Here is a 26,744-nt window from a genome sequence, read left to right as displayed (position 1 = left end):
TCCAGCTTAAGTAAGTTCAGTGATGGTTCATTTTTGTTGTAAAAAAGTTAGGTTACACTTTATTTTAAGGTGTCATTGTTACGGTGTAATTATATATTTAAGTACTGAGTAATATTAAGCAACTACATGTACTTACTATAGGGTTAGGGTAGGATTAGGGTTTGGTTGAGGGTTAGTTGCATGTAATTATGCATAATTTACTGTTATTACTATGGTAAGTACATGTAACTATGTAACAAGGACACTGTAAAATAAAGTGGAACCAAAAGTTATTAATTTAGTTCATTTAAATATTCAGCCTCTCTGGAGAAAACAGTGGTGACATCACTGTTTTCTCCAGAGAGGCTGAATATTTAAATTAACTAAATTAATAACTTTTTTACAACAAAAATGAAACCACTGACGGACTGTCCCGTATTAGCATGTTTCCACCTTCAGCCATTTGTATACTGTCTGCCAAGGCAGAACTTTATGTGTCTTGTGTTACAACCCCTATGGAAGAGAGGGGTGGGGTGAGCAGATGCTCATTATCATTTAAAGAGACATGCACCGAAACAGGTCGCTGTGAACAGAGCTGTTTTTGAGGAGGTAAAAAGGGTGTTGTTTTACACAACCATTGAGAAATTTTAACCAAAGTATGTTACAAACTTTACATGAAGACCCTAAAGCATCATACCAACTTGTGGAAAATGGGCATCCGATGACCCCTTTAAAACCGCCTTAAGCCTCGAAAGTGATACTGTTCCCCAAGCGGCTTTCGAAGCGTACCCTCCGAGATGGAATGGAACATGGACAAGCAAAGCAAACTTCACAAAACTTCGGTTCACACCTAAACAAATGAAATACACACAGAAATATGCCAAAATGCCTGCCTCTGAGTATTCGCTTAAAAACCGTCGGTTATGTCTCAAGTCAACATAAAGAGACAAAGTTGCATGTATAACAATATTGGATCTGTGCACTCGGTCTTAAAGTGACAACAGCCTAATGTTCCTACTGCAGCCAGTGTCATAAATATTAATCGTTTTGTTGTTTAATAAAAGACAGAGAAAACAATAAAATAACAAAGTAATAAAAAAAATTACATTTATTGACACTAGAGCTGGGCATTGACACAAATTTCACAATTCGATTTCGATTTACAAGGTTATGATTCGATATGATTTTGATTCAATTCAATTCGATATCGATTAATTTGGTCAGTTTAATCATTAATCAGGTACAGTACATGGCAAATTTCCTCAAAGAAAACATTTCTCTCAACTAATGCTGTAAACTAGACAGGGAACATACTCGGTTACCTAATGTAACCTCGGTTCTCTCTAGAAGAGGGAACGAGTATTGCGTAAGTTGCTTACGCTACGGGTAAAGTCATCTTTTCTCGAGATATGAAGCCAAAAAATTATCCTTAATTTTTGTATTTATTGTCAACGCAGTGCAGCAGCCAGCAGACCTATAGCAGGCTATCTAGCGTGCTCATTGGCTGCCCTGCGGCAACTGCAGCAGCCTACCACTGAGCCCTGCGTGACGTCAAGCCCAATGAGGGCGCTTCGCGCCTTCACGCGAGACAGCCCGCCAGAATGGGGGTGGCTTAGCGTATAAAAGGACGGGCTCGGGGGCTGCTTATCTGGTTTTCATCGACTGAAGCGAAATCAGCTCGTGGTGCGAACACGGCAGGTTACGCAATACTCGTTCCCTCTTCTAGAGAGAACCGAGGTTACATTAGGTAACTGAGTACGTTCTCTTACGAGAGGTTCTCTCGTATTGCGTAAGTTGCTTACGCTACGGGAACCCCTTGTCAAGTTGCTTACGCTACGGGAACCCCTTGTCAACCCCGTGTGCGCCAAGCATCCACCACATAAGTCCCAGGGGAAAGCCCAGGGGAACGCAGATAAGTGGGAATCAGGCGGCCAGCAACGCGGGCCAGCACATGTACATAAGCACACCGTAGGGGATACAGAGTGGCGCTGCCAGTCCATATTGAAAGAATATCAACCCCTGTAGTGCAGCTCAACCAGGAGAGCTAAAGTCACGTGAGAGTAGCCTGCACACAAACAATCTGGGCAGAACACACACACAACTTAGACTGACAAAAGTCTAGCCTGCAAGGCGGGAACTTCCAGGTTATAAAACCTAACAAATGTAGAGGGGGAGGCCCAGCCTGCCGCCATACAAATGTCATGAATAGAAATCCCGCTGGACCAAGCCCACGATGAGGCCATGCCTCTAGTGGAATGAGCCCTGACGCCCAGAGGGCACTGCAGGTCTTTAGACGCGTAAGCTGCTGCGATAGCGTCCACTATCCATCTGGACAGGCTATGTTTCGAGGCGGTGAGACCCCTGGTGCACCCACCAAACGAAACAAAGAGCTGCTCCGAGCGCCTGAGGGCGGCGGAGCGCGTGATGTAAACTCTCAGCGCCCTGACAGGGCAGTCAGTGCCAATCACCTTGGGGATATAACCATGTCTCGGTTTGAGGATGACTTTAGAGTCATTTGGTCCAAACTCGAGACACGCGGCGCTAACAGATAACGCGTGTAAGTCCCCCACTCGTTTGACTGATGACAGGGCCATCAGAAAAACGGTTTTGAGGGAGAGGTACTTTAGATCCACGGTTTCTAATGGTTCAAAGGGATGTGCTTTCAGGGCCTCCAGGACCAAAGAAAGATCCCAAATAGGAACTGACGGGGGCCACGGGGGATTCATCCTCCTGGCTCCTCTAAGGAAGCGGATGATGAGCTCGTTCCTTCCTATTGACTGGCCGCGCGTCGACTCCGCGAACGCTGCAATAGCCACAACATACACTGAGCGTGGAGGGGGACCTGCCCTCATCCAACAGCTCTTGAAGGAAGCAAAGCACCCACGAGACCCCACAAGTTCGTGGGTCTAGATTTTTGTCTGCGCACCATTTGGAGAACACAGACCATTTAGACACGTATAGCCTTCTCGTAGAAGGAGCTCTAGACTACGTGATCGTGTTCACAACTCCTTCTGGCAAGGCAACGGGTATCCGTTGATTATCCATGCATGCAGAGACCAGCGCTCTGGATGGGGATGCCAAATTGAGCCGCCGGCTTGAAAGAGAACATCTCTCCTCACCAGAATCGGCCATGGGGCTACATGTGACAGCCGCATCAGCTCTGGGAACCAGACTAGAACGTGGTGGCCCCGTATGTATGGGAGGAAGCGCCTCAGCACGTTCTCGACCGCTATCAACTCCAGACAGTTTATATGAAGGTGTTTCTCCCGGTCTGACCACAGGCCAAAGACCGGTCTGCCCTCGAAAAGAGCGCCCCAACCTAAGTTGGAGGCGTCCGTCGAGATAACCTTTTGGTACGAGACAGATCCCATCGTCACTCCCCGCTGGTACCAGTCGGCCGCTAACCAGGGCTCCAGGGCTGAAACGCAGCTCTGGGTCACTCTGATTCGTATGCCGCCGGAAGCCCAGGCTCGGTGAGGCACTCGAGCATTTAGCCAGCGTTGCAGCGGGCGCATACGCAGTAAGCCCAGCTGAAGCACTGTTGCAGCTGACGCCATACAGCCCAGCATTCTCTGAAATGTTTTCAGAGGAACGATGCTGCCCTTCTGGAAAGGAGCAGCCAGGTGTCGAACACGGCGCGCGTGCTGTGTCGACAAGCGGGCCGTCATAGCCACAGAGTCCAGCTCTATTCCCAGAAAAGAGACTGACTGACTGGGCAGTAATGAGCTCTTGGTCCAGTTGACCGTGAGACCCAGGCTTTCCAGATGGCTGAGAAGCACTGTTCTGTGAGATACAAGTTCTATCTCTGACTGTGCCAGAATCAGCCAATCGTCCAAATAGTTCAGAATCCGCATACCCTGATTTCTCAGCGGAGCGAGAGCCGCGTCCATGCACTTCGTGAATGTACGGGGTGCTAAAGACAGGCCGAATGGAAGGACGGTGTATTGATATACCTGACCGTCGAAGGCGAATCTCAAGAATGGCCTGTGACGGGGTATTATCTGAATCTGAAAGTAAGCGTCTTTCAGATCAAGAGAAATAAACCAGTCCCTCGGGCGAATTTGCGCGAGGATTTGTCTGGTTGTGAGCATTTTGAACGGTCTTCTCATGAGAGCTTTGTTCAAATATCTCAGATCTAAGATAGGGCTGAGAGCTCCGTCCTTCTTGGGCACGAGGAAGTAACGGCTGTAAAAGCCTGACTCGCTCAGAGAAGGAGGTACCGGTTCTATGGCCCCTTTGCACAGCAGTTTTGCTATTTCTGCGCGAAGTAGGTGTGCTACTTCCATATTCACTCTCGTCTCGGTCCGTGCTCGAAAGCGCGGGGGATGTCGAGCGAACTGTAACGAATAGCCCTGCTTTACTGTGCTCAGCACCCATTCTGACAAACCTGGAATCGCTTCCCATGCTTCTGCATGCACAGCTAGGGGCAGAATGGCCTCCGGGTTTCGATCGCCGTACTGCGTGGGGTCGAGAACCTGAACCAGAGGCATGGGCGCGGAGCGTGCGCTCTCGGTGCTCGAATACGGCGGCTTGCTGGCAGCGATGACTGGCCGTTTTACACACGATGTCCCGGTGGCTTTGGACGGGGAGCATTTCGTTGTGAGAAAACCAGGACGCACGAGCGGCGCTGGGGGTAGTGTTTATCAGTAAGTGTGAGCGCTTGTGAGCGGGCACAGGACTTACATTCATAACGTGACCGGTATGAGGCAGTTTTGGCCGTGTAAAAGAGCGGGCAGTGAGTAGGTGTGGGCACTGGATCGTGGGCACATTTCCTACATCTAACACTCGAGCGGCGTTTGCCAGCTTTATGAGAGAGGGCTCTGTGAGAGTGAGAGACACGGGGGGTATCGTACTTGTGTGTAAGGGTGAACACTGAGACGTGGGCACATATTCTACACTTAAAACACCAACGGCGTAAGCCGGATAACCAGATATTACACTCTTTTTGAGATTTCTCTGGGTCACCGTGAAAACGACGGTTACGTGCAGGCAAGCGGGTTGTATTACCAGCTCGTTGGCTGCAAAATACACTTCTGCAGTAGCCTTTCTTAAGGGGACTGACAGAGCGGAACGTTTTGACGGTGGTCTGGCCGCGGCGGGACTCAACCGTCTCTTCCTCCTTGCGGCCGCAAGGAGGACTTCGCCTGTGACGGCTGGATGAGCGCGATTCTAGGGCGGTCGCCCTGTCGTCGCTGCGAAGACGGAGGCTGGGCTGGACGCTAGGTAGAGCTTCGCGCAGGAGGCTGAGCTTGAGAGCGGCCTGCAGCTGAGCTCGAGCGTCGAGGCAGGAAGAGGTTCATGGCCTGCGTGGTTTTCTGTACCTCCGAAAAACGGTCGACAATCCCGCTTACCGCTGGGCCGAAGAGGCCGGTGGGGGAGAGCGGGGCGTTGAGAAACACGGCTCACTCAGATTCCCTCATGTCGGCAAGCGTCAACCAAAGGTGCCTCTCCGTGACGGTGATCGAGGCCATGCACCTTCCCATAGCCTGGGCCGCGGGCTTAGTAGCACGAAGGGAGAGATCCGTCGCGCTCCGTAAATCCGTGATGACAGCCGGGTCCGGGCCTTTCTCGTCCATTTCACGGAGGAGATCGGCCTGGAGGATCTGAAGGACTGCCATGGAGTGCAGGGCGGAAGCAGCCTGTCCGGCGGCGGAGAAAGCGTGGCCGATGAGAGCTGATGTGGCCCTGCAGGCTTTAGACGGGAGGGCAGCCTTTGAACACCATCCCGCAGAGGGTGGACAAAGGTGCGCTGCTGCCACCTCCTCCACTGGGGGGATAGAGTTGTATCCCTCCTCGGCGGCGCCGTCAACCTGGGAGAGCGCCGAGGAGACATGGGAGTTGAGTCTCGCGGAGAATGGGGCATTTCACAATTTAGAAAGCTCCGTGTGGAGCTCCGGCAGGAAGGGTGCAGACCTAGATGCGGGCGCTTGGCGGCGGTGATGTAGAGAACAGCCGTCGAGTGCGGACTAAGAGGGCGGACAAAGGTGCGCTGCTACCGCCTCTTCCACTGGGGGGATAGAGTTGTATACCTTCTCGGCGGCGCCGTCAGCCTGGGAGAGCGCCGAGGAGACATGGGAGGTGAGTCTCGCGGAAAATGGGGCATTCCACGATTTAGAAAGGAGAAGGGCGGAGAAGGAGATAGTGAGGCTTGAGGGAAGGGTTCCGGCGAGCACTTGAAGGCCACATCGGACTCCGGTGGCCTCTGGGAGCGGCGCTTTTTCTTGCGCGGCCCAGCAGAGACAGGCGGAGTGACAGCTTCGGCGTCGAACAATTCAAGTCGAGCCCGCAGGGTCGACATTGTTAGTTTTTCGCATTGGGCGCAGCCACCCGAAGAGAGAGCGAGGGCTGCGTGTTCTCGACCCAGGCAGAGAGCGCAGATAACGTGGCGGTCTCCGTCGCTGAGTGGGGCTCGGCAAGAGCCACAGGAACTGCGAGGCATTTTGAAAAAAACGCCTTGCGCTCTTTTAGACAGAGAGTGTGTGTCGCAGCGGCGAACACACACAGCAGAAGCAAAAAGGATACTGTCGCCGGATAGCGCAGCAGGCACGGATGGCTGAAGGCGGCGAAGACGACCGGCTTCCTCAGACGCTTTCATCTGCTTGCTTAGTCGCTTGCTTCAACGGCGGCGGCTTCTCTCAGGATCCAGCGATGCGGAGAGCTTCGCTGAAGAGATGAAAATCAGGTAAGCAGCCTCCAAGCCTGTCCTTTTATACGCTAAGCCACCCCCATTCTGGCGGGCTGTGACGCGTGAAGGCACGAAGCACCCTCATTGGGCGTGACGTCACGCAGGGCTCAGTGGTAGGCTGGTGCAGTTGCCGCAGGGCAGCCAATGAGCACGCTAGATAGCCTGCTATAGGTCTGCTGGCTGCTGCACTGCGTTAACAATAAATACAAAAATTAAGGATAATTTTTTGGCTTCATATCTCGAGAAAAGATGACTTTACCCGTAGCGTAAGCAACTTGCGCAATACGAGAGAACCTCTCGTAAGAGAACCCCAGTTGGTACATCATTATAAGTATTAAAGTCGCCATAAACTGGAAGTTGCGACCAACTTTACTTCAGTATTGTGACGTATTAAAATAAATGGTGTGGCTTGTTTTTTTCTCACTGGGAATTGATTGGATCTAAACAAGTTGCCGTTCCATTCAGCTCGATGTAAAACCTCGCAGAAGACTGACAATCGGAGAGGATGTTCTACCCAAGCCATAAAAACTGACGTCATCAGAGAACAAAGGCCATTCTAGAGGGGAAGTAAATTTTCTGATTTTGATCAAAGATTACAAAAGACAACTTTTATTTATTTTTTTGTGAATCAACTTGCAAGGATGAATTTTTAACCATAAGACTAGTAATGTGTACAAAGTAAATAGGGTCAATTTTGATTTCATGCCGACTTTAAAGGTTGAAAATTAACCGATTTGCAGGCTACTTAAAATTACACATTGGAAGTTTTTATAATAACGTTATAAAACATTTTAAATGATTATTATGTTTATTATGTAATATAAACATTTAAATGGTGAGGTTCCTGTCATTAAATGGATTTATTCAAACATACATTCAATATTGAAGAAAAGGTTAAGTAAAAAATACAATGAGTGCATATATTTAGTGCATATATTTAGCAAAATGCTCATTCTAACTGGCATGTACTGCTTCAAGTCAGACGCTAAACGGTTTGCACAGTGCCGCATCAAGTCGAACACACCTTTTGTCTTTGTTAGAGTTGGCCATGTGCTTACTGATTTGAGCGTATTTAGTCGTTTACACCGATCCGTGTGAATGGTGATCATTTTGACAGTCTGTATAAACAGATTTTGTCGTCTGTACATACACAGAAAACTCAAAGGAAAAACTTATCAGTTTCAAGCATATCGTTGTCGTGTACCCTTATTGTGCTCTTTTCCCACATGTTCTTGCCAGTTTGTTTTGTGGCGTTTGTCCAGTTTGCTGCGTTTTATGCTCTTGCCTGGACCTAGTCTTTGCTGTGATCCATGCAGTACTTTTGGTTTACTATTTATTAATTTACTTGGTTCATTTATCTTTGGTTAATTGCATAGGTCATTTTGCTTAGTTATTATTCTCATTTCTTGGGGCCTTCTCCCTAGTCCTTTATTTCAGATCTCTACTTTAGTCTTTTGACTTTCTCCCTAGCATTTAATTTTTCTTTCCCTAGTCAGTTTCTGATTCTTACCTCTAGTCTTGTACTTCTTTGTCCCGGTCTCTCTGTGTTTTGTGTTGTGTTTAGGGATGCAACAATCTGATTTTCAGTATCAATATTGGCTCCAATACTGCAATTTTTGCTGGGTCAGGTATCGGTGAGACAGGAGTGATTAAAATCCGATACTGTGCATACTCATGGTTGTTACTGTTAAGCTCTACAAAAGGCAAAACAAAACATTATAAAGTACCATAAAAGTTTTTGCGCACTACAGGGGCTTTCGCACCGGGTAGTTCTAGGAACTTAGTTCTAGGAACTAGCCACCAGGGCGGTTCCCCGAGAACAAATGGTTCTCATAGGAACGTTTTTCCTGGTTGCATTCGCACCGCCGGTAGGAACTTTGGTGTGACGTAAAGCACGCTTATTGTTGTGAATTTTATTTTGACGGTGCAGCGGATCTTTATATTGACTGCGATGAGAACAACTGAGCTCACAGTGCTCGCATTCTCAGTGTTCATTAAGTTCATGATCTGTCTAACAGTCCTATCTAATACGGCATTAGATAGAACTGTTATACATAGAAAGTAGACAGTATATGGAAAGCGTAGAAATGCATAATCATGTTTCACTTGGTCCCCTCAAAGTTGCGTTGGATTTTCTCCTTAGCGTAAAGGTTAAAAGGCCTATCTATCACTGTTTTCCATGTTTGTAGAGTTAGTTCCTGTAGTAAATATATAGGTTCTAATGTGTGTTTACACAGCCTTGTTAAAAATGGCGGATACTGGTGTTTCGTGTGCTTTCGGCCAATCAGCTTACACTAACGTCACTGGTAGTTCCTATAGTGCTAGTTTAGACCCTACTCTGAAGTAGGAGCTAAATAAGTTCCTCCAAAAGAGTTCCTAGAACTAAAATCGTTCCTATTCCTGCGGTGTGAACATGCCAAAATCCGGGAATGCGGGAGCGTGTCTCGGGTATCTCATGCTGTGAGTTTGGGTTGCTTAACGTTCATCTGGGAATGCGGTGTGTGCTATTTCACAAGATTTGTAACGTAACTCGTTTGTAAATCTAAGCCAACACAGGAGAATACATAAATATGTTTCAAATTATGTTTCATATGCGAATTGTTGTTCATCGCGATTTCAAAATAAAAGTTTAACCCCTCGCTCTGAGTTTGCATGTTTTGATGTGCAGATGTTCTTTTTTAAGAAATGACAGCTTGCATGTCTATCGTACAGAAGTGACCAAATATTAAATATTAAGTGGACATTGAATTAAAGGATTAGTTCACTTTCAAAAAAAATTTTGCTGATAATTTATTTACCCCAATGTCATCCAAGATATCCATGTCTGTCTTTCTTCAGTTGAAAAGAAATTAAGGTTCTTGAGGAAAACATTCCAGGATTTTTCTCCATATAATGGACTTCAATGGCAACGGTTTGAAGGTTAAAATGTCCGTCTCAATGCAGCTTCAAAGTCTTTACACGATCCCAGTTGAGAAATAAGGGTCTTATCTAGCGAAACGATCTGTCATTTTGTAAAAAAAAAAAAAAAAAAAAAAAAAAAAAAAAAATAATATATATATATATATATATATATACATACACACACACACACTTTTTAACCACAAATGCTCGTTGTGTACCATCTCTGAGATGTGACACGCATTGCGTCATGTTGGAAAGGTCATGCGTCACGTCATCTATCTAAGTTATTTGTGTACTCCGGTTCAAAAAGGTAGGGAAGGGCAAAAAATTCCATCTCATTTTTTATTTTTTTTTAAAGACCGATTGTTTCGCTCGATAAGACCCTTATTTCGCGACTGGGATCGTGTAGAAACTTTGAAGCTGCATTGAGACGGACATTTGAACCTTCTTTGAACACTGGAATAGTTTGCCATTGAAGTCCATTCTGTGTAGAAAAACCTTAATTTCTTTTCGACTGAAGAAAGAAAGACATGGATATCTTGGATGACATCGGGGTGAGTAAATTATCAACAAAAATGTTTTGAAGTGAACTAATCCTGAGTCCCTGCGTCCTCATATGAGGACATTACATTTTTGCCTCTTGACACAATGATAGTCAAATTTGTAAATCTTAGACATGTTGGCAACATTTAGGGACACTGCCCACACCATCTTGTGGTGATATCACAACATTACACCAATGTCAGTGAGAAGAAAATGACCCTAACCCTAACCCTAACACTTCTACACCAGTTCCCGAAAGAAAAATGACCCAGGTAAAAAAATCTATTCAAATTATATGAATGAAACCAGTGTATTTATGTACAATACTGTCTCTATCATCATATGGGGATTCAAATTTGACATATTTTAGTAATAGTAGCACTCTAGGACATCAGTAAATGTGAAGCACTCGTTTGAGGACATTGGGACTATATTACGTTATCCCCTTAAAGGGACACTTCACCCATTTGCATTAAGCTTTGCATTGTTAGAAACCCAGTCATACTATTGAATGGTCATGCAACATTTTTTCATTTTCCCCCGAGACGAGAGAAATCTGTATTTACCTCTTTACACTTCCTCCTACAATGACGCAAAAATCGTCATTTTGCGTCATTGTAGGAGGAAGTGTAAGAGGGGGGGATTTCTGTTAAGACTACAAGCACTAGATCCACCCTTTCAAACCCGCCCATAGGGGGTTGGACCTAATGCGCTAACAGACCTATCACAGATCAGTGCGAGTGCATTTGATTTCAACGGCAGAAACCATGGACGAAGAAAGCTGAGTAGTAGGGGTTACCATACTCTATTTCCCGGACATGTCCGGCCGTCGAGATCGACAAAAATGTCCGGGATTCAGCTTTTGCTTTCTGTGGTCGCCATCCATTGTTTACATGCTCACCTTTTGTTTCAATCTAACTGAATTCACCCCGATTGCTGAATCTGAATGTAATGTTTACATGAATGCTAAACAAGTGATCGGTTGATTTGCGTTTTAACATTGCTAAGAAAATACCCGCACCTCCGTGAGAGATAGCCCATGAGACCGGTGCATCTCACAGGCGCGCTCATCAGTAATCACAGTAATACAGGGAGCAGGACGAGGCTAGCGCCGCGGGAGAAAGACGCGAGGCCGGTGGCGTGATCGGTTGAAAGACGCGAGGCCGGTGGCGTGATCGGTTGAAAGACGCGAGGCCGGTGGCGTGATCGGTTGAAAGACGCGAGGCCGGTGGCGTGATCGGTTGATGTGTGTTTTACCATTGCTAAGAAAATACCTGCTCCTCCGTGCGAGATACGAGAACAGTGCCTCACAGGTGTCGGTCGTCAGTAATCACGCCACCGGCCTCGCGCCGTTCTCCTGCGCCCCTCAGCCTCGTCCTGCTCGCCACAGTAAACATGATGAATGGCGACTGTAGAACGCAAAAGCCGAATCCCGGACATTTTGGGCAAACTCGTCACGGAGACTCACTCGTAGCCTAGCCTTGCCTTGATGTTTTTGTTCTCAACTGCGCTGTCTTACCGGTAGGCGTGGCTTGGGAGTCGCCTTGTAGGGCTGCGAAGCAAGTGCATTCTGAGAGTTGTTGTCTTTCATCCACATAAGCCAAAAATACATTTTCTGGCTTTTCTCAGTCTAGAAAGCTCCAAATTCAAAAATAATTTCACATTTCTTCTACATAAATGACCCACTTTCAATACACATTCATGTCTCCACAGGTGAAATGACCCTTTAACTGTCACCGTCCCACAGGTATATATTGCCCATATATATTTAGAACAATAATATCTTAGTAAAAACCTAAAGTAATATTGACAAACTATATATCATTTGAAAGCTTACAATCTCTAGTTTTCATATTTGGTGGCTGTTTTTTTAAATAAATTACAGAAGAGCAGTAATTTATCAATTTGCAACAATAATATTTCATATTCATTAGGCGTGTTTAGGCCTTTTTTTTTTAAATAGAAATAAACATGAAAAATCATGAAAGATTGGTAGAAACCTCAGTTTGTTTTCATGCCAAGAGTTCAAAAGATAACACTGATTAAATGTTATGAGAAAAAAAGGTCTGAAAATGTTTAGAATATAAAGAAAAATATTATGGATTCTGCGGCAGCGAGCTATAACGCACATATGTGCTCTTTTTATGTTTATTAGAGGTTGAAATCAAATCAAATACTGCCAAAACACCCATACTATTTCTGAACAGGATGTATACTTCATAAATTGTATGAAATTATGGAAAGACATCGTTCAGATCACTCAAAACATATGAAAATGGGGACGCCCTTATATGGTCAGTAAGGAAGCTGGCTGTCCATCTAGTGAAAAAGTTTGGTACTGCGCCCAAATAAAATCTTACTGAAAGCTAATTTTTTGAGATATCAACTCTTCTGATTATTCTTTTCACTCCTCTATCAGAAATCTTGCGAGGAGCACTGGTCGAGGCAAATTGATGGTGAAATTATTGTCTTTCCACTTCCGTATTATGGCCCCAAAAGTGCTCCATAATTGGTTCAAATATTTGGTTCAAATAATTGGTTCAAATTCTAAGCTTCTGGACCATTCAGAAGCTTAGAATGGCGCCTATAACCAATGTCATCATTATGTTTTGCAATAATTAGGTTGCGAAGGTCTTGAGACAGCTCTTTGCTTTTACCCATCATGAGATGTGTCTTGTGTGACACCTTGGCAATGAGACCTTTTTGTAGGCCATCATTTGGGACTGAACCAGCTGTTATTAATTTCCACTGACAGGGGGCTGGATTGCTTTTTAATTACTGTAAGTTTTCAGCAGTTGTCTTGGCTTTCCATGCCTTTTTGCGCCTCCCTTTCTTCATGTGTTCAATACTTTTTCCCTGTGTCATTTTACATTATTACACAGAACTTAATTTCTGAAATTATTTTTGTTTGTTTCTTTGTATGTATGGCTTACATGGGTTGTTACCAACATCTGGTGAAAATTTCATGTCAATAGCACCTTTGGAAATATATTTACTGAGAAAAATGATGACGTGTTCAATACTTATTTCCCCCGCTGTAAGTTATGTTTATAGAATTTTTTACATGGTGTATTTTAAGAGTGTTGTTCAATAAAACCCATATGATTACTTTGATGCTTTATTTGAACCAATTATTATTGTTTGTTATCATATATTTGTATTTTAAAGGCTGTTGTTCACTTGGATCCATCTTTATTACTACATCTTTATCCTATTACTCAATTTATCGATGGAATAATCGGTAGAATACTCTATTACTAAAATAATCGATAGCTGCAGCCTTACTTTACTTTTTTCTTTAAAAAAGGATTTCATAGAAATTTGGATTTTATTTGTTTCACTACTGAAGTCCTCCGTTTATTTTTTTCATCATGCTGGAGATGTCTGTTTAAATCTGTTGTTTACACATTTCTGAGAGTACTTGCATTTTAATACTTGATTCCAGTGGACTCTAAACATTGCATTTGTTTAATGTGAAAACCCAACTGTTGGGGTTTAACTGAAACAGATTTTTTTTTTCCTTTGGAGAACACTCACAGCTGTAATGAACAGAAGCCCAGAACATGTGAATATATTGGCATTCAGAACATTCTGACTTTCTCATTTATGATATTTATACTTTTTTATGGTATACTACTGAATGCCAAAGTTGCAAGTTAAATAAAATGTTATTTTTGGAGGAAAATTAATCATTTAGATTAATCAATCGATACAAAAATAGTCGTTAGTGGCAGCCATAATGTAAGTTTTTCCAAAGCCATTCAATAGCTTAATGCGAGAGACAGACAAATATTTATGTTGTCCAATTAAAGTTGACGGAAACTCATGCCTCCACTGCGGCAGTCAGTCATTCTCCATTCAGCATTCAAATAGGGTGTCGCATTCGGTTACGATAGTCAGCATGGTAAAACTCTCTCCAAGATGTTTCATTTTTCCCATTATTATACTTGATCTGTTGATAAATGTCTGTGGAATTGCATAAAAAGACTTTATCTTGCTGGAGTTTACTGCTCTTTCTAAATTATGTGGTACTCTGCTTGGAATGCCAAACCTGACTTAATAATAAATAAATAAATAAATAAATAAAGAAAGAAAGAAAGAAAGAAAGAAAGAAAGAAAGAAAGAAAGAAAGAAAGAAAGAAAGAAAGAAAGAAAGAAAGAAAGAAAGAAAGAAAGAAAGAAAGAAAGAAAGAAAGAAAATGTAAAAAAAAAAAAAAAAAAAAAAAAGCGTATTTATACTTTTATTTCCTTATTAATGTATAATTGTATTTTTTCCACATTTAATTATTTTTCATTTATGTATTTATTTATTTCCACATTTATTTATTTTCACATTTATTTATGTACAGTGAGGAAAATAAGTATTTGAACACCCTGCTATTTTGCAATCATTAGAAAATGGAAGAAGCTAAACATGACTGTCAATCTCCCTCGGACTGGGGCTCCATGCAAGATCTCACCTCGTGGGGTCTCAATGATCCTAAGAAAGGTGAGAAATCAGCCCAGAACTACACAGGAGGAGCTGGTCAATGACCTGAAAAGAGCTGGGACCACCGTTTCCAAGGTTACTGTTGGTAATACACTAAGACGTCATGGTTTGAAATCATGCATGGCACGGAAGGTTCCCCTGCTTAAACCAGCACATGTCAAGGCCCGTCTTAAGTTTGCCAATGACCATTTGGATGATCCAGAGGAGTCATGGGAGAAAGTCATGTGGTCAGATGAGACCAAAATAGAACTTTTTGGTCATAATTCCACTAAACGTGTTTGGAGGAAGAAGAATGATCCATCCCAAGAACACCATCCCTACTGTGAAGCATTGGGGTGGTAGCATCATGCTTTGGGGGTGTTTTTCTGCACATGGGACAGGGCGACTGCACTGTATTAAGGAGAGGATGACCGGGGCCATGTATTGCGAGATTTTAGGGAACAACCTCCTTCCCTCAGTTAGAGCATTGAAGATGGGTCGAGGCTGGGTCTTCCAACATGACAATGACCCGAAGCACACAGCCAGGATAACCAAGGAGTGGCTCTGTAAGAAGCATATCAAGGTTCTGGCATGGCATAGCCAGTCTCCAGACCTAAACCCAATAGAGAATCTTTGGAGGGAGCTCAAACTCCATGTTTCTCAGCGACAGCCCAGAAACCTGACTGATCTAGAGAAGATCTGTGTGGAGGAGTGGGCCAAAATCCCTCCTGCAGTGTGTGCAAACCTGGTGAAAAACTACAGGAAACGTTTGACCTCTGTAATTGCAAACAAAGGCTACTGTACCAAATATTAACATTGATTTTCTCAGGTGGTCAAATACTTATTTGCAGCTGTATCATACAAATAAATAGTTAAAAAATCATACATTGTGATTTCTGGATTTTTTTTTTTTTTTTTTATTATTATGTCTCTCACAGTGGACATGCACCTACGATGACAATTTCAGACCCCTCCATGATTTATAAGTGGGAGAACTTGCAAAATAGCAGGGTGTTCAAATACTTATTTTCCTCATTGTATATATGTATTTATGTCTACATTTATTTATTTCCACATTTATTTATTTATACATTTATTTATATCAATATTTATACATTTCTTCCTCTGTATGCTAATGAGGGGGGCGTGTTTTACCTCAGACATAGCAAGTTGAGATCAGAGTGGCAGAGCTGAAGCTTTGAGGCCACAGTGACACCTTGTGGTGTGACCAACCAATATGCAAGAGGTTTGTGGACGTGCCTGTACAGGTCACGCAGGGAATGAATGATTTAGAGATGTGCAAAATGGCCAAAATCTTATATCAAGGTTTACGTCCTTTAATATCACCCTAACTGTATGTATATAGGTTTACCATACATAGGCCTACTCTTTATTCCGGACATGGCTGCAAAACATCAGCCGGTCGGGATTTCTGGAAATGTCTTGGCACACAAGAACAGAAGCCGCTGATAACAGACACTTTGACACGGAAGCGCGTGAAATCCACTATTAAATCACATTTCATGTAAATGTGCTGGATGAGGCCGATAAAAGATTGTTTATTGTCGATGAAGACTCGCTCACCAGCTCAGAACAAGGAGAGAAACCAGCGCACATTTCACTTAAAGGTGCTGTATGTAACTTTTCTACTAAAATGAATCCTTTTTTTTATTGCATGTGTGTGAAGGGGTTGTAATCTCACATTAAAATGATCCACTTTGCAGGTTTTGCTATTACCTCGGAAAGCAAGTATTCTTATTTTTATGTGAAGGTGCCGAGTCGGATTTACCGCAAAATCCAGTGACGTCACCTGCATGCGCGCTCCTGAGCCTCTCGCCTCATCTAGCTACTGACTTTGCACTCAACAGCGACGACACTGCAACTTATGACATGGACTTATGACTTATGCAACTTATGACATGTCTGATAACACTAAGAAACGACCTGCTCCCAGCACAACACAGACTCCAACACAAACTCCACATATTGATAAAAAACAAAAAACAATTTTTTTCTGCTGAAGCATGTGAAGTGGTGCTTGCAGTGGCACAATTCGGCACGGTTGATAGGGTTCCATACTTATCATGGTACGAGCATGGAGCATTAGTTCAACGTCAAGCTGATAAATGTAGCCTATTATTGTAATGTTGCAGTGGGAGTTTACCTGAGTTTCCAGCATGTTGTGTGATGCTTTCTCCGGTGTGTGTTGCGTCTCAGTCTGGAAGGTACCCACAGTGCCGTTTATATACTGTCTATGCACAGTGCTCGCTCATAAATTCGAGCACGGTCAGCACGCGCAATGGCAAGAGCACGCGCTTGTAAACTTATTGGTTGCAATCTGAAACATCACCGCTAGAGGTCGCTAAATCCTACATACAGCACCTTTAAGTCTACGCAAGCATATTGATCAATGTGTTTGAAACACGACTGCAAATTCGGTTCACATTCACGTTTCCTAATTTTGCATGCGCAACATGTGACAATTCAAATGCTTAAAAATATAACGCATATTCCAAAGACGCTGCTCTTAGATACTGATTAATCACACATCTTAGACTAAATCATCAATTGGAATTATTCGGGATTAAATCAAATAAAAGTTGCATCATGTAAGCGCAGCTAGTGAGACACACATCTCATGCCATGCATTGTAGATACGTACACAGCTAACTGCATTTTTAATGTATCTTCCAAAAACAATGTTGACAGCAACAATAGAAACCAACTTTTCCATAAAGAGGTGATATTTCTGCTATAAATTGATTTCCAGGGGCATTTTTTAAAAAAACGTATAAATGTATGCATCATCATATGTCATGTTCTTAATTTTAATCAATCGATTCAGTTAGAATAACAAGGCACTACTTTAGCGCAGTTACCAGTAAAATAAAATCCGTATCAACAAAATCCTTCTTCGCACTGCAGATGCTGGACGTGCAGAAGCGGACTCTGAATGTCATTAGATATTATTTACACAGACTGTTTAATGCAGAGGAGCCATGGATGCATTTACACTGCAATTACAATTGCAGAAATAATATGAGATTGTAGGCTATTCATAGAAATATGAAATGATGGAAACAATGAAATAATACGTTTAAATATTAAACTGAAACAGCCAGTAGGTGGCGGCAAGTCGCTGTCTTAATGAGTGAGTTTAATCAATCGTTCATTCAGCCAATTCGCGATTCTTGTTCGGTTCACTTAGTTTTGTCATAGCCACGAGATAATAGGCTTGTTCGACTTCATTAAGCTCTGCGCAGACCGATCGGCGGCTGACTTGAAGCAGTGCATGCCGGTTAGAAATTTTGTCCGACTTGATACAGCGCCGACGCCACGTGACTGTGACGTATGCCATCAAAGTACCGCGAGAGCGATTCGAGAGTAGCCGGAGAACTCAGCCAGCGCAGCTTCTCAAGAGCGGCTGCACTGGGCTGCATGTGGGCTGATGACGACACAGCTGTTCCACGATTGGCCGGATTCACCGCATGACAACGATCACGTGTGTTTCGTGTTTATTCGACCACCTTTAGTTCCTCTAAAGCTCACAAATCAGTTTTTATAACAGCAAACACTTTTTTCATGTAGTTGCGGTGTTATATTGTGTCATGTTTGTCAAATTAAAACTGATGAAAAAACATAGACTCCACTTCATTGATAGTAGCATGTTGAACTTTATTCTTGTTCAAACAGACACTGTATGAAGAAAATGTCTCAGAAACATCTGTGTATTATTTGGCAAATATTGCATTTATTTCACTTCAGCTGTGGCAAAGTATGCTAACACAACGTGAGCGGTCACCACGGGAACCAGAAAGTGTCCGACTTCACGTCTCCGTTTGCAGCTCCTCCCCGCGGCTACTCTCGCTGATCGGTTACATCCAGCCGCAGCCGATGTCGAACACACCTAATAATTTGTGGGAACGTCATCCTTATGAGATCATATGTTGAACGACATATTTTTGTTAACTGCGCAAACAACCTGCGTGACCATAGCAACCTGGCACGGATAGGCCTATAATAATATTAATTTTTAATTAAGAAAAAGTGCGGACTTAAGAAATTATTCTATTAACATTTTGCCTATAATATTGCACGCGATGGTGCCTATTCAGCAAGCAATCGAATGAAGTTTGCAATAAATGATAAAATAATATGCATTATAAAACATTTTTATCTATCCCATCCACCCTCTATTAAATTCATTCACTGCTCGTTTATTTTTTTTATTTAATATTTTTATATTATTGGTTACATTTTTTATTCATTGTTAAGTAGCCTATTTGCTTTATTTTCCCCTTCATTTCCCGTATCACTTTACCTGATTCAATTTCTGTATATTTTAATTAAAGTAGCGTATATATTTTGTATATACTGTAAATGCCGGAGCAATAAAGTTGTGACTTTATGACTGTATTTCTGTAGATTACACCAGTAGTCTATATGTGACGATAAATGAGGGCCTGTTTTCATTTGTAGCCCCTCCTGCCCGTGACAGACCGACTGCCTTATTCAGTGTAAGAAGAAGCCACATCATCTCACAGAAGGATGCTCAACTGTCGTTATGAAGCGAGTTTGGAGTAAAAGCATGTTCTCTTTTGTTGGAACTCGTGAAATCTCATATAGCCTACGCATTTATTCTATCTGACTTATTTGTAAGTGTGAACTCGTGAAATCTCAATTCTCCAGCTGCAGTCGTCTTTGTTGTAAACTAATTCAAATCAAGCGCTCTTTGGTGACGTGGGTGATTACGTAACTGCAGATCATCTGTCCATCATCGATTAAAGCCCGCCCTGGCAATTTGATTGGCTCGGCCTTCTGGGAGCCGAGCATAATTACTCCTCAACGGATCGAGTCCTTTTTTTTCTGGTTCGGTTGAGACACGCCCCATAATCAAAGTCATATGGAGCAGTATCAGACTCACATTCTGACTAGAATATGAGTATGACGAAGTCAGGCTAGTAATTCGTAGTAAATCATGCTAAAAATGTGGTATATCATGGTATACCAACATAATTGTGTTAGCATCTGCCCAGTGGCGAGTTTTGCCACTGCAAGCACCACTTACATTTTGTTCAAGAAATGTACATTCTAGTTGGAATTTTACTATTTCACCCCCATTTCCTTAAAAAAAAAAAAAAAAATTGAACTAGGTAAACAAAATAGTTCCTCTCAGCACCTTTTGGACAAACATGTCCCCATTGAAACCCATTAAAACTATAATTTTTAATCCCAGGGCCATTTAACTATAAAATGAAGCTAACTTTGTTAAGAGGCTTTCATTCTGTTGGCAAGGCTTCAAAATTAAAAATGTTACTATTTTTTACCAGATGGTGCCATTTTCTCAGGTTTGGCCTATAAAAGCAAATACTCGCTCTATTCCTGTTTGCTTCTGCATATTATAGAGCCAATTGGATAAATTATGCAGCTATAATTGTGTGGGTGTGTTGGTATGGATGTAAGAGTGTGGTTTGTATGTGCATAATAAAAATATGTGCTTGTTATATTTAAGAGAGAAAAACTACTGCAAATCACAAATCCAACCACTGTGTGTACCAGTGGAGTTTTGCTGGCATCTAATGGGGAAAATGTGGTACTGCGCCCAAACAAAAACTTACTGAAAGCACATTTTTTGTAGCCTGGCAAGCCAGACCTACATCAAGATGTTAGGTCTGGCAACTCACCATAGACACGGCTCAATCCGAGGGGAGGGATAAACGGCTGTCTTTCAAATTCCCTCTGCACGCAATAGGACAGTTCTTCAACCAACCAGAGCGTTTTCCCAACAGCAGAGCTAACGTTAGTTGATAGATTCAACTTTTGAATCTGGCCGGCAAAACTACGAACACATCTTCCTTTTTTAAGAATGACTTAAGTGCCGTTCTTTGCTCTTTTCTCAAAGAAAAACTTAACTCCAAGTCCTCCAGAGTCGCGGCCAAAGCCGATTCGAAAGACTGTTCGCCAGCAGCAGAAGCCATTCTTTGTTTTCAAGTAGCAGGGAACCGTCGCAACTCTGTCGTCATTATGTTAAGCCCGCCGCGGGGCTAGACTACCCTGGCTGCAAAATAAATTTTGCTGCCGCTAGGGTGCGTCTAGATTTCTAGGCTACATTTTTTGATATATCAACCTCAAATTTGGAACACAACTTGTTTAGATTTATGGCTTTGATTTTCTAGCAGTTTTAGAGTTCAACATGTTTCATAAAATATACATTTCACATAAAATATAAATGTCATAAATAATTATTATTTTTACTTTTTTAAATGTTTTTACTTCAACAATAATCTATCAAGGGTTTTCTTTAAAATGAGACCAAACTTAAGTCTGAGCTCCCAAGCTTAAACTTTTTGACATGGACATTTTTGTCCACTATGGACCAATGTGTAACTTTTTTTAATTGATGCACAAGGGATTAAGGCACACTATGCAAGATTTGTACCTTAATATAACAGCTTCGGAATCATTTCGATGGTAAACAAACTCATAGTAGGGCGAATCATCCCGATTGCAAAGCGGGGGCAAAACCAGAAATGCAGGTTTGAGAGGTGGCTCCCCGACAAATCTCGCGAGAATCACGACTTGTTTTATTTTAGGATTGCTTTTACTTGATTTAAATTTTTTTGTTTATTATTGTATTTAAAGTGTGTAGTTTCTCTGTTGTTATGTTTGCCTGTAAAGCGCTTTGAGAAAGCAACTTTTAAAGGTGCTATATAAAATAAATGTATTATCCCACATTATACCACATCGACTCTAGGGGTCGCTGTTTGAGAAAAACACAAACTGCATGGTGTGCCTTTAAAGGTCCCGTTCTTCGTGATCCCATGTTTCAAACTTTAGTTAGTGTGTAATGTTGTTGTTAGAGTATAAATAATATCTGTAAAATTATAAAGCTCATAGTTCAATGCCAAGCGAGATATTTTATTTAACAGAAGTCGCCTACATCGAACAGCCGGTTTGGACTAAATCCCTCTACTTCCTTCTTTAATGACGTCACTAGAACACTTTTTTGACTAACCTCCGCCCACAGGAATACACAAAAAAGGGGGCGTGGTCTTGTTGCGCTCCCACGGAGAAGAGGAAGAGTTGTGTTTGTAGAGTGTGTCGCCATGTCGTCGAGATGCTGTTATTTCAGTCCAATCACCTTTGTGTGGCTTTCCCAGGGATGGTAAGAGGCATGACCTTTCCGGGCAACGTGCGCTAAGCTGCTGTCGAATCACAACACAGGAACCACTGGCACAATAAGAACTCGTTACGTATTTCTGAAGGAGGGACTTCATAGAACAAGGAAGTCATCAGCCCGTTCTTAGGACAGTGAAAACAGCAGTATACAGATAAGTAAATTGTGTGAAAAATACTGTTTTTTTACACGCGAAACATGAACACATGTTATATTGCACACTGTAAACACAATCAAAGCTTCAAAAACACACGAAAAACAGGACCTTTAAGTAACTACAAAAGAGGACACGTGATAAATTTAAAAATACTGTTCATGTCTGGCTTTATTGCTCAGTGTTATTTCAGAGTTTAGATCTTCTCTCATCTCTTCTATTTTTGACTTTTTATCACCTCTTAACTTTGACTAGACTGGTTTACTAAACAGGGCACATTAGCGTGAGAGCGCAATTCCAAAAAAAAGTGTCTATGGGAGTGGAAAGTTCTAGGCGTGATCTACTGACGATCAGTAAATTAAAGAACACAGACGCAGCCAGATCATTTCCATAATGACCAACGCAATCTACCAGTTAGCGTATGGTTTAAGATATGGGTTTTTTGGCATTTAAAAAATGGCGCAAACACCAGTAAATTGACGAGCGCAAACCTTAGTAACTCACGTTGCATGATTCATTTAAATACTCTCCTCCCATAAATTTTACTTCTGAAAGGGAAACTCCTACAAATGCATTCGCAATAAGGTCAGCAGCAAAATAACTGTATCCACGCCTTTTCAGCGCTAATTTTTTAGTGCGTGTCTTTAGTATATCCTGACAGTAGTTTTTTAACGCCAAAAGAGGGTTTGCGCTGGCGCAAGCTGTTAGTAAATCTGGCCCTAAGCATGTTGCATAATGATTGTTCTAAGAATCTCAAAGAATGTTTTACTATTTGTGTATTTTTTACTACTCTAATTATGTTCTAGTTGAGGTCATTTGAAACGCAAGTAGGGCCCAAATATAAACTCAAGCCCAGGGGCCCCCAGCCCAGCCCTGATTGTATTTATTTGTGCTATTGCAATTTGTTCAGTTGTTCTTATTTTATTACTGACTGTTAGTTGACTTAATATTTATTAAAATACTAATAACACTTTTTTTTTTTTTCATTTTGGGGTGGGGCCAGTGAAAATGTTTGCAAAGTAAAAATCTGAACCAGAAATGAACCAGTAGAAAAACTCCTTAACATTGGGCCTTGTATAGTTTATATAGAGACCCTTCCACTACCTGCCTCTTTTATTATAACATAAAGTTACAAAATCTGTTATGGGGGGGGGTTATAATTTTAAAACTCTGGGCCCACCAGGAATTTCACTAGGCTCACGTTACATCTCAAAGCTGGAGTCAGGCCTGATAATCTCACCTGCACATAAGCAACTTCTTTTCACTTGACTGCTTAGACTCTCAACTTGCTCCACCCGCACACGTACAGTGGAGAAAATGTCAGAGACAGAAGCTGTTATCTCTATCCCCCGTCGAAAAAAAGTTACATTTTGCAGTATGGGAATACTTTGGATATACTAAAAACTAACGTGTGGTTGTCCTCGAGGATAGATATCCAATTTGCAAAAAAATGTGGGCACAAGTGGCTGCAAAAGGAGAAAATAACATCCCTCCGGGCCATGTCCCGTTTATAACTTAAAATCCCACTGTGGTCAATAATTTTATCCCTTAAAGGGGACAAGAAATTCTGACTTTTTCCGTGTTTAAGTGCTATAATCAGGTCCCCAGTGCATCTACCAACCCAGAAAACGTGACAAGTGACAACCCAGTGACTTTGTTTTGGTAAGCCTTTTTCTGCAAGCATGTAAAAAAATAAGCCGATCAGTCTGACTTCTGACGTTGGAAGGGGATCTTGTTATAATATCTCTGCCCCTTAATCTATATATAACAGTATATCAGTCTGAGAGAGAGAGTGAGTGAGTGAGTGAGTGAGTGAGTGAGTGAGTGAGTGAGAGAGAGAGAGAGAGAGAGAGAGAGAGAGAGAGAGAGAGAGAGAGAGAGAGAGAGAGAGAGAGAGAGAGTATATGATTCCACCAAATCAGCTTATCTTTGTAAAATGGCACAGCTTTTTAAGTATCTGAATGGTTCGGTTAGAAATATATTTCTAAATGATGACAGAAATATATTTCTATTGTACAATAGAATGTACTTCTCAAAATAATAATAATAAAAATAATACAATTTATGCAAACCGTATTTAAGGAATGTCATTGTTTTAATTTAATAAATCTCTGATGTGCTGCAGTTTGGCAAAAAATAAAAGAATAAAAGTTGTTAATATTTCATTTACATTTTAAACATTTACATTTTGACAAATTACATTTTAAAACATTAATCAAATTGTTAGATTTATGCATTCATTTCCCACCATTTTTGACACTATATTTCTATTAAATCATAAAAAGTGAAATTAATTTTCTAAATAAAATACATAGGACTCCATTGTTCTTTTAAAAAATTACAAATTGTTAATATTGAAATTTGAATAAACAAAAAAGTTTGTTATAAGGCATTTGTTCAAATTTCATTAATTTAACAGTCATTTTAACTGATGATAATAAGTAAACTGATTGTTTAATACCATATAGGGTATTATTTCTGAGATGGTTATAATACCATGACAGTCATTTTAACTGATGATAATAATAACTGATTGTTTACAGACCTTGAAAAAAAATAATTTGAAATGATAATAATACTACTTAGGAGACCTAAGGAGACTTAAGGAGAACTAAATTAAAATAAATTCTCCATCTAATAGGAATAATTAACTAGACTTTTTTTATAGAAATATAACCCAAATCCCAAATCAAAGAAATGTATTGATTTTTACACTTTTAAGGGCATTTTCCCCGTTATTTTCTGTCCTTGCAGTGAAGTCTACAGACAAGAATATAATAGATTTCAATTATTCAATTTGACTATGAAACATGCTGACTTCTGTATGAGTGGAACCATCCTTGAATTAAAATATTATGTCAAAAAAAAAAACTATCTCCATAATATATGAATACTCTAATGTATATTTTATTATACACAGTGGACTGCTGGACATAGTTCATGTAGACCTACAGATATAGTCATGTCTAAGTAAATGACATAGTGTGACCTCTCTGAATGTCTTCTGAGAATGATTGAATGAGATGTCCGTCTCTAGGCTTTGTTATGCTGGAAGCTCAGTGTGGAGCTGATGGCTCCGCAGAGGTGAGAGTCGAACTTACAGCCCTCGTCTGCATCACAAAGACACACTAACAAAGTGTCGAATGTCGATTGCTCTCAATTTTGCAACTTGTCGCCGAAAAAACTTCCAAAATCCCAACTCAGCATGTCCGTTTTCCAAAGCTTTTAAATATGGAAATCATTTTAAGTTATCCTGATTTTAAGCCTTTCAGATCCTGTAGCCTATCTGATGGCTTTGTCTCATGTTGCACAACACTTTTTAGAGGTGTTTTAATGGCATATTAATATACCTACTAGTATGCTATACTACACTTCGAACAGAGAAGACTGTCTTCATATAAACTCATTACAGAATAAGCAAATAATTTCTAGTAATACGAACAACGACAAAGTTCAGTTTAGTAGACCAAAACTTTAAAAGTAAAGCGAAGCAAGAAAACACGATTCTTTAATAAAGGCAATTGCAAAAGCATAAATCTTACCTTCACAACGCGTTCATAAAAGCTGGAAGAAATGACGAACGCCTCTCAGACCTCAGTCCTGCCGTGTAACGAACAACGCGCATTTTCCGTCTACATCCATAAACTTCATCAACTTCATGCAATGTTTACGATCGAATCGTAGTCGTGCTGGATCCTTCCTGCTTTCGCGTGTTTTACTAGGATGCATGGGATAGGCCTGCAGTAGGAGGAGCACGCACACGCACGCACGCACACACACACACACACACACGCACGCACGCGCGCGCACACACACACACACACACACACACACACTGGATACTTTCTCGTTTCCAGCCAGACTGTGACCCGGTGTTACAATGTATTCGGCTCCTAAGATATTTGGTTCCACTAGGTGGCGCATGAGTGAATAAAGTAATTTTCCTTGATGTATTATTCGGATAAATAGGTAATGCAATGAGACAGCACAGCAAATATGAGAGAATAACCTAAGGTGCTAGTCTCTAGGCTAATACATTTTAATTGGTCTTTTTGATGTTATTTGGCCCTTTTTTTAACTTGTGAGGCTTTAAAATACATTTGAATAGTTTGTGTCGAAAACAAAGACTGAAATAAACCTCCACAAATGTATCTGCCCAACAGAGTGCATGTAAGCTATCCTGATGTGATTATTCTGTCATCCATAATTTCTTGCTCATTTTACAGATAGCCAGTGTTTCACAACCTCCACACGCCTATCACAAAGACTCAAGTACCCCTCATCACCACATACTACATTTTTTTCCTCATATTATAGTGGATATTGTGTAACATTAAAGTTACAAAGTTTTAACAATATTGTCCAAACAGTAGACTTTTTTTCAACACTTTTGTCTTTAAGATGGGTCCACAAAAACACAATCCTTGGTTTTAACGAGTCATTTAGTAGCCATCATTTCTGTCACATTTGTTTAATAGAAAATAATAATTCTGAAACAGTATACAGTGAGGATTATCCTAAGGTATAGTCCTTTGTGGGAAAGAAATCTTTGAAATGCATGGCCAGCCTCTCCAGGAAAACCCACAATTGAGGTCACTGTATGGTTTGAAAAAAAATTCTATACTTAATAGACAAAAGTATTTTCATGTTTGCAATAACTACTCATTCGATTCAATGCATTATGTTCTTGAGGATGGGGCTCAGTACGAAATTAAATTGCTTTTTGGTTATCTAGAGGACTTGCTTTTGAGGGTTTATTCTTTTTATTATGGATATTTGAAACATAAAAACAAAGCTTATTTTGGAGAGTGCTGGTAATAGCATTGGTTTAAATTCA

General features: G+C 41.5%; 1 protein-coding gene across 2 annotated transcripts in view; it reads right to left on the bottom strand.

Moving 5' to 3' along the window:
* Nucleotides 1-25,778, bottom strand: part of LOC308691897 (activin receptor type-1-like) — a 92,409-nt gene extending 66,631 nt beyond the window's left edge. The window contains exon 1 of one of the 2 annotated variants that reach the window (XM_081367479.1): nucleotides 25,450-25,778. The gene's annotated coding sequence lies outside the window, so the exon portion shown is untranslated. The remainder of the gene's footprint in view (nucleotides 1-25,449) is intronic. The other variant, XM_081367480.1, reaches the window with a different exon arrangement.
* Nucleotides 25,779-26,744: the final 966 nt, after the last annotated feature.

This window comes from Scardinius erythrophthalmus (assembly GCF_964197995.2).
Source record: "Scardinius erythrophthalmus genome assembly, chromosome: 6".
Lineage (NCBI taxonomy): Eukaryota > Metazoa > Chordata > Actinopteri > Cypriniformes > Leuciscidae > Scardinius > Scardinius erythrophthalmus.
The sequence above is the reverse complement of the archived record's forward strand: the minus strand, read 5'-3'. Positions and strand labels throughout refer to the sequence as shown.